Raw genomic sequence first — 9,700 nt, 5'->3', positions numbered from 1 at the left:
CTAACACTGCTGAGGATACCAAGATCTGTGGATGCTCAAGTCCCTTATATAAAATGACATAATATTTGTACATGGCCAGTGCACATCCTCCAGTGTACATCAAATAATCTCTAGATTACTTACAATACTTAATACAATGTAAATAGTTGTCAAACGTGACAAATTAAAGTTTTGCTCTTTGGAATTTTCTGGATTTTTTTTTCTGACTGTTTTCAACCTGCTATTCATTGCATCTGTGGATACAGAACCCACATATATGGAGGGCCAATTGTATATGTAAAGTGCTTAGACTAGTACCTAGAACATAGTAAGCACAATATAAATGCTACCTAGTATCAGTTATCAACTATGTGCCAGGCATTGGTCTAAGCTCTTATGTTAATGCATTTAATCCTCACAATAACCCTAAGAGGTTGGCATGATTTACAAATGAGAGGTTTAAGTAAAACAGAGGTTAAGTAACTTGCCCAAGGCTCTGAGGGTATAGCAGTGAACAAAACAGGCAAGATCCCCACTGTCTTGAAACTTGCATCAAACAAATAAAATAATTTCATGATGATTAATGAAAATTTATTTTCATAATGAAAATAAAACAAGTTGAGGGGTATGATAGAGTCAGGGTACACTTCTCTGAGGAATGACATTTCAGGGACTCCCCACCCTTCCCCATCATTGACCTGTGTTCATAGCTACCCTGGTTTACCAAGGTAAAACATTTCAATAACTCTGAATCTTGTTAGTGAAACTATTGGAGTCTCATTTCCTTCATTTAAGTAGGTCTCCAGATTCCTGCACATTTGCCTAGTTCTTGCCTGGTTTATTTCACAGGGAAAAAAAATTGGGTTCAGTGTCATTGGACAATCTATTCCCACAAGTACTCAGAAAATTACAATATGGCACAGTAAGTTCTATGGCAAAGGAAAACGGGGATATGGTTTCTCAGAGGAGGCACATAAGTGAGCTTGGAAGACAGAAAGAAAGAACAGCAGATGCAGAGGCTCCAGTCTAACATGTGCCCCACTCATCTCAAACCAAGAAAAGGTTGTCACTTGTTTTATTGGCAGTCCTCTCTGAACTACTACAGTTTGAAAATACTGTTTACTTGCTGTGTGAAGGTGGCATAACAGGCACTTCCAGTACACTCTTGGGTAGTAGTACTTATGAGGAGGCCCAACTACTTCTGCTGGGATCTCTTGAGCCCCTGAGTTTTCTATATCTTCTACCAGGACATGAGGGTAGAGGAGAACATTACTCTTGAGGCTGCTGCTAGCCCGTATAGTACCTGTGTTAATCTCCTACGGGTGCCATAACAAAGTACCACAAACACAAAAGAAATTTATTCCCTTACAGCTCTGAGGCAGGAAGTCCAAAATCAGGGCGTTGGCAGCATTGATTTCTTCTGAAGGTTTTGAGGAGGAATGTTTCGTACCTGTTTCCTAGCTTCAGGTGGTTACCAGTAATCCTTTGCATTCCTTGGCCTGTAGCTGCATCACTCCAATTGCCACCTCCACCATCACATAGTCTTCCCTGTGTCTGTTCTGTGTCTCTGCGTCCAAATCTCCCTCTTCTTGTAAGACACCAGTCATTGGATTTAGTGCTACACTTATCCATAGTATGGCCTCATCTTAACTTGATGACTTCTGCCAAGACCCTATATCCAAATAAGGTCACATTTGTAGGTACCAGGAGTTAGGACTGAATATGATGTCTACCAAAGTTCTTGGCCTTCCCCAATCAATAGGAATTGATCAGAGGCCAGACAAATACAGGCAAGGCTTTATTGGGGCCCCTGCTGTAGCAGCAGGGAATAAGAACAAACAACAGTTTCCCTTGCTTGCACCTTGCCACTCCATGAGTGAGCACAAGCTTATTCCTTTCAGGACATGAGGGTAGACGTATGTCCAGGGGTCTGGTGGAAGGGTGGCTTAGGTATTTTGCTTGCCCCTTAGGTGGTGGTGTGTGTAGCGGGTGTGCTCAGTTCTCTTGCTTTTGTTCCTGACCCCCTGATTTTGCTCCAGGCTCTTCAAAAGTGGCATTTGGATTTTTTGGTCTCTTTATATCTTTTGTCCATAATTTTGCTCTAACTGTACCGTGCACACAGTTATTTTTAGTCCCGTATAATTTCTTTGTATTTGGTTGCTTGAGGAGAGGTGTGTTCAGGTGCAAGCACTGTACCAGTGCAGCAAAGGGTCCCAGGTCCCAGCCTATCTCAAATGTATCTTTTAGGGGGATGCAGTTCAACCCACTACAGCATCTTTGTGCAAATTGGAAGCAGGTGTTCCCTTGGGATGGATGTTGCCCCTCTACTCACAGTTTGGTGAGCAGATAGCACCTTTGGGTGAATTATACAAAGGACCCTTCCTCCTGGTAGAGGCAGCCCCACACTAGGACACAAAACTCAGCACCTGGAGCCCAGGCTGCATTTCAACCGCCATTCAGTTCACACAGGCCCTCTTTGCAGGACACAGCCTATTCAATCATTTCAATCATATTCATCCTGCTGGCTCTGCACTCAGCTGGCTGCCTCGGGTCTCCACAAACCCTCATCCCTTGCTATCCTTGCCTGCATTGTTCTTCCATTTCCATACTCAAGACTGAGTAGAACTCAATCTTGTTCTCCTATGTCCAGTCTTTATGTGTCTTTTGTGAAATGATCTGATTCTGTATCTCCTATGAATAGGTGGTATTTATGCCTGGTCAGCACCCATTCTCTTCTCATCTGAAAGCAGCACCCAAATTTTCCTTAGGGGCCATCACTCCTCTCCCACTTGGAGTTCATCTGGTTTCAGTAGGACTAATTCCGTTTTCCAAATGCAGAGATGGGCACGAGGTGCAGGTTCAGCCAATCAGAACGCTCGCCTCCTGGTATAATAATTGATCCTAAAACAGGTACATGACCCAAGACTTTTGCTAAAACTATTGAAGTATCCATCGACAGATAAATGAATAAAGATGTCACGTATGTATACAATGAAATAACTACTCAGCCATAAAAAAGAATGAAATAGTGCCATTTCCAGCAACCTAGATGGACCTAAAGATTATTCTAAGCAAAGTAAGTCAGAAAGAGAAAGACAAATACCATATTATGTCACTTATATGGGGAGTCTCAAATATGACACAAATGAACCTATCTACAAAACAGAAAAAAACTCAACAGACATGAGAGAAGAGACTTGTGGTTGCCAAGGGGGAGGGGTGGGAGGGAGGGGTTAGAAGAAACTAACTGGGAGTTTAGGATTACAAGATGTGAACAGAGAATGGATAAACAAGGTCCTACTGTAAGTACAGAGAACTATATTCAATATTCTGTGATAAACCATAGTGGAAAAGAATGTAAAAAAAAAATGTATGTATAACTGAATCACTTTGCTATACAGTGGAAATTAACACAACATTGTAAATCAGTTTTTTTAAAAAGAAAGCTATTGAAGCAACCTCACTCTCTTTTTGTAAAGACGGCTACATGGTAAGATAAACTTGAAGCAACCTGAGAATGAAGCCAACCCAGAGGAGAGTAAAACTGAGAGATAAATGGAATCCTGATAATATAAATCAATCACCTGGTTCTAGGTGAGCCTGAAGCTAGATACACTCCTGGACTTTGCAGTAACATGAGCTAACAAATTCCCCTTCCACCATGATCTCTTTTTTCCCCCTTGTGGTTATTAAATGTGGGTATGTGTCATAAAATCAAAAGAATCCTCACTAATGCAGTATCTAACACTTCCATCACTTCTGCTCTGTTTCCAAAGCTTCACATCGTCTCTGGCTCACCAGGGTCTTGGTGCCTGTGTCCTTACAGATGAATAAGAGTTAACCAGGCTAGAGAAAAGGAAAGGGCTTCCCATCACACCATGGTGGGGATGAGTGAAGAACGATGTTATACTTTTGGGAAGTTGGTAAGTGGGGAGTAGGTTCTGCCCTTTTGGGAAGCTGCCATTTCTGTCTATACTTTTTCATTTTCCTGTGGGCTGAGCACTCTCTCCAGCTCAGCCATGTATTGAGCAGCTCTCTTGCTCCTCAGTGCTCCAGCAGTATATCCTAACCCACTGTTGGGCATCAATACTGAGCCATGCTCCTTGGAGACACACACTGATCCTTGTAATTCTCTGCATCCTCTGCATCATCCAGCACAGAACTGGGACCAAGAGGATCTTCATAAGTACAGCCTTCCTCCTCCAATAAGCCTTCCCTGTTATAGTCTGCCCTGATATCCCCCTTTTCTGAGTCATTCATGAACTGTTGTCTTGTGGCTTTTATTGCATCGGTGCTGGAACTGTCTCCCTAGTTCCTAAGATCTCAGATGGCAGGAGTCTTTCCCCAAAGCTCTTGGCACAAACTCAAGGAAGAGTCATGCATAAATGATGCATACTTCAGATGAACTTTAATGCACATCCTAACACTGCCACCATGACGAGGGTAAAGCTATATTAAGAAAAGCCAATTTATATCAATACGATGTATCAATACAGAACAAGGAGACACCACAGATATTTGCAAATGGGATCTTTCCTTTTGTTACTGTGTATGCCCTGGTATTTCTTTATATTTGTACAAACTCACAACACTACATGACATTTCATATTTCATATGTCACTGAGAAGGGGTGTCAGTAAGCAGAAAATAAAAAAAAGCAGGAAAACATCTGTTTAGCTAGAATCTGATGGAGGGGTGGGGACATGAGAGTTATGATCCTTCTCTCTGCTCAGTCTTAAGAGAGCAACAACTCCGATTTTTGCTACTTGCTTCTCTGGAGGAATTCTTCTCAGCCTGTTGTAGTACATCTGCTAGGCTGGCATGAGATAGCTTGGTCCCTGATTGAATAAATTAAGAGTCATTGGGAGAACTGAAGATGTTGTGCAAACTGAGTAAGGTGACATTTTGCTGTGTGACTCGGGAGAGCATCTGCCCCTGTGATGGGAGGAAAGCCTTTGCTGCTCAACCCTGCTCCAGGGTTTCATTTTACTGAGGGTGTGGGTGCCATGAGGAATGTGTGTTCCTTGCTTCCTTCCTTCCCACAAGCAGAGAAGAAGACAGATGTAGATACAACGGATGCTCAGGTTTTTTCTTCAGCTTGCCCTCCCCCTGCCCACAATACACAGAGTTCAGGACCAAGACTACCCACTCCTGGGGGTAGACCCTACCCGGTTCTGAAATCAACCAAGCCATTTGCTGCTTTCTCTATGTAGTCTTGGCTTGGTTGCTTCTCAGATGCAGGCCTCAGTTTTCCCCATCTGAGTACTGGAAATTCTAAAACCCACATTACAGGGTTGTATCAAAGATCATTAGGGCTTCAATAAGAAAGTGCTTTGGGAACTGTAAAGTGCCAAACACGTGACTAGTCATTTTTGTTATGCTATTCTAATCACAGTGCATATGGACTCCACTGTCTGCCCCTCCTGGGTCCCCACCCAGTCTCAGTTCACTGCTCTGCTCATTCAGTCCCACATGCACTGGTTAATTCCTTTCAGTGCTCTTAGCCTCTGGAAGTTTCTCTGAAGTCAACCAAACCTCTGGGTGTAGGGCATGCTGGCTCTGATATTTCCACGTGAGATTAGGTTACTGGGACCTAATGTGGGGGAAGGGGAAAGGAGGTGGAGGGAGGAGGGGATCCTTGGAAATGGCTCTGGGAGGGGTATGCTCAGTTTCATTCTATGATGAATGCCATCTGTTGCCTACCCCAGCCCTTCCCAGTGGTTCCATCTTATATGCCCCCAATGTTCTGCAATTCCTAAAATGTACTTTCATTTGACTGTCACAGGTATTTTGTGAAGTAGATACAATTATTAATCTCATGTTACAATGAACACGTTTGTCCAAGGGCTTCCAGGCAGTGCTAGTGGTGAAGAACCCACCTGCCAATGCAGGAGATGTAAGAGACGTGGGTTTGATCCCCTGGGTCAGGAAGATCCTCTAGCGGAAGGTATGGCTACCCACTCCAGTATTCTTGCCTGAAGAATCCCATGGACAGAGGAGCCTGGCAGGCTACAGTCCAGAAGATTGTAAAGAGTTGGACATAACTGAAGTGACTTAGCACACACACACGCACACATATTTGCCAAAGGTCACACTATTTGTATATTTCAAAGGCAGGACTCAAACCCAGGTCTCCAGGATCCTGGTTTCCTGTACATTGGAGGAAATCTCTAACAGAGGCTCCAGAACACTATAAATCTCATTTTTGGCTTATTCTTCACTTCTGGAGGCTGGTTTCTACATTCTGTCAGGTGTCTGGGGGCAGCCAGCCCAACAAGGTCATGCAACAGAACTGTTCAAAGCCATTTTCTTGGATTCCCTTCCCTTATTCCCAATGAGATTCTTTCTCCATCCACTTTCCAAGTCCAGGCTCCATCTCCTCCTTACAGGCCCTGTCCCACCCCCATTGCTCTGTTGCTCATAGTGTTTACACAGGGTCTTTCCTGTCTCTGCTCCAAGAGCCCTTACAAAGATCCTAGGTTGGATTTTCGCCCTGCTCTGCCCGACTGGGATGACCTTCTGCAGCACAACTGCCAACACCACACATTTGGCACTTACTATGTGTGTTAGGCCCTGCACTAAAAACTTTATTTATACTATTCTCACATTTAATCCTCTCAACAATTTCTTGAGGTGAGAATTACTTTTCCATTTACATATGAAATAATTGAGGCTCTGAGAGAGAGTAATTTGCTCCAAGTCACACAACTAGTTAATGATAAAGAACCAAATTGAACCTGGGTCCGTTGAACTACAAGCTGTCTTCTTAGACCACTCACTGCACTGCATATTTGGTCCTCATTCTGTGGTCTGAAGTTTAGAGGGATTGGAAGATAATTCAGCACATGCAAATCTCTCAACCCTTTAGTTTCCAGGATCCCAGCTGCATGATAGAGACTGCCCTCAGAAAGATCTTACCCAGCTGAGCCTGGCATCCACTTAGTGCTCTATAAATTAGTCCTCCTTGAATTGGAATGCATTTATGGCTCTTAAACATTGGCTGCCCTAGTATTTCTTCTCAAATGCATGAGTCTGTGCTGCGTTCTTAATAAGTCTCCCCAGAGATTCTTGTTTCTTCTCTTCCTCTTGTGACCCTTTAGGAAACTCTGACTTGGGACAGGGAGTCAGGGACCATCCAGATGCACTTAATTGTTAAGATGCTTTCTGACGGCCTCCAAAACAAGAGTCACAAACCTGGTTGTGTGATGAGAGGGGTCACATAGCCTTGGCTGTTTTAATTATACCCAAGTAGAGAAGAGGCTTTCATAGAGAACATTTCCCTGCCAAAATCTTGTTTGCCACTTGCAGCTCTTACAGAAAATGGGCATAAAATCATAGAGCATTAGTGCCAAAAGCGCCTGAAGAAACCATCTGCTGTAAGCTCCTGAAGCTCAGAGATAGGGAGTGACTTAACTAAGGTTGCACAACCTGTTAACTTTATCCCAGTCCATTGGTGAACCACAAGAAGAGATGCAATTCTAATTACATTCCTCAGAGACTTACTGACTTATTTTGCATTTCTATTCCACAATTTTACATCAAGCAAAGGAAACTCTTTTAATCAAGTCTCTTTTCAAGAGACTTCCTATTTGGATATTTGCTGTTTGGTCACTTCAAGATGGAAGAAGAGAAGCAGGTGAAGGCACATCCCATACAACTCAGTCCATTCAACTGTGTTCTCTCAAGACGGTGGCTATCACTAAGTTGGCACAGAAATAGGAACAGATATGAACTCGCAGCAGTGGTGTTAGATGTTTTGTGTAGTTTCTGGGTACTTGGGAAGCCAGACACTGTGTGGATCAGTGACTTAACCATAGGAACCTTTACCTGTGCTATCATCAGGAGACATCATGGAGAACTGCTTTTTACTTTGCAAAATCCCTCTTCCTCATGCATTCAGGTATAAGAAATCAGGTATAAGAAATGGATTCAGAAAATCCCATTTCTATGGGATTGTCTTGGTGTTTAAAAATTTGGAGCAGTAAGAAAACTGAGAACCAAAGAGGAAAGACTGTAGTTTGGTTGCAAGTGATAATAACATAACTCCAATGAGCAAAGCTCAATAGGGACTTTATTGAAACTAGTGAGGTGTCTAGCAGAATCAAAGAATGTGGTGACCAGTCAAGCCTCAAGAAGCCAGAATCAATAAGGAAACCACAAGACACACTCTCTTACCTATATCTATGCTTCTCTCTGCATGAGGAGATTGTTTTCTTTTACTACAGAGTGGTATTCTACATCTGGGGTGAGGATACACCATCAGTTTTAGAGCACACATCCCTGTATATTTGCCATTCAAAAGGAAAGAAAATTGCTCCAGTTAAAAAAATTCCTAAGGAAGGATTCTGACTGGCCCCACTTGATCACATGCCCCCTTTACTGACAATCTTCACTTGTGATTCTCAAATCACAAGTGAGTAGATGAGGCTTCAAGGAAGAAAGTATATCTAGAGCAGAGGGTTCAACTGTTTTTTAGTCATCTCTTTTGCATCTACTGAATCCATCTGCTGGGCTTCCAGCTAGGAACTTCAGAAAGAATCACCTGGTTTGGATGAGGAAGTAGTAGTACAACAAAAGAAGAGGTTGCCGTTTTCTGAAGAAATGAGGGGAGACATGATAGCTGGCTATCAAGAGAAATGATTTACCAGAGATCCTGCAGCAAGTGAACAGATTCAGGGCTAGAACGAGAATCAACAAAATAGTAATCATAATGGAAGTCTCTAGATTCTTTTCATGTCTGGCATTGAAGTAGACTTCAGTGTTACTGAATGCTGATTAATTTATATTTTTAAAAAATTGCTATTGTGTGGAGGGTAGACTGTAAGTGAGCAAGCATGGAGTAGGGAAAGTGGCTATAAGCTCTGTGTTAGCTCCTAGGTATGGGAGAAACAATGGTACCTTGGACCAACGTCATGGCCATGAAAGTGAAAATGGCTCAGTCATATCCGACTCTTTGTGACCCCATGATCTATACAGTCCATGGAATTCTCCAGGCCAGAATACTGGAGTGGGTAGCCTTTCCCTTCTCCAGGGGATCTTCCCAACCCAGGGATCGAACCCAGGTCTCCCACATTGCAGGTGGATTCTTTACCAGCTGAGCTACAAGGGATGCCCAAGAATACGGGAGTGGGTAGCCTATGCTTTCTCCAGCGAATCTTCCCGACCCAGAAATTGAACTGGGGTCTCCTGCATTGCACGTGGATTCTTGACCAACTGAGCTATCAGGGAAGCCTTACTTCCAAAAGTGGGAAGACTTGAGATAGACTTTAGAAGGAGAATCACAGGACTTGTTGGATTAGATGTCGATGCTAAGAAAAAGAAAAACAAGGAATTAGGAATTATACCAAGATTTCTGTGAAAACTAGAGTTAAAATAAATTTGGAGCAGAATCAAGAGTTCCTGACATGGTAAGTTTGAGACAAGGAGATGTATAGTAGGCAGTTGTTTATACATGTCATCACCAAAGATGTGGCACCTAAAGCCTCAGGAGTAAATGAGGCTTCAAGGAAGAAAGTACATCTAGAGCAGAGGGCTCAACTGTTCTTTTAGTCATCTCTTTTGCATATACTGAATCCTTCTGCTGGACTTCCAGCCAGGAACTTCAGATGAGAATCACAATCATTATTACAGTGAATCCCATGGAATGAGAAGCCAGACTCATCCCTCAGTGGGGAGCTAAGAACTAACCAAATGAACTGTTAAACAAGCATCTAAACTCCAT

This window comes from Bos javanicus, chromosome 3 (genome assembly GCF_032452875.1).
Source record: "Bos javanicus breed banteng chromosome 3, ARS-OSU_banteng_1.0, whole genome shotgun sequence".
Taxonomy (NCBI): domain Eukaryota; kingdom Metazoa; phylum Chordata; class Mammalia; order Artiodactyla; family Bovidae; genus Bos; species Bos javanicus.
The sequence above is the reverse complement of the archived record's forward strand: the minus strand, read 5'-3'. Positions refer to the sequence as shown.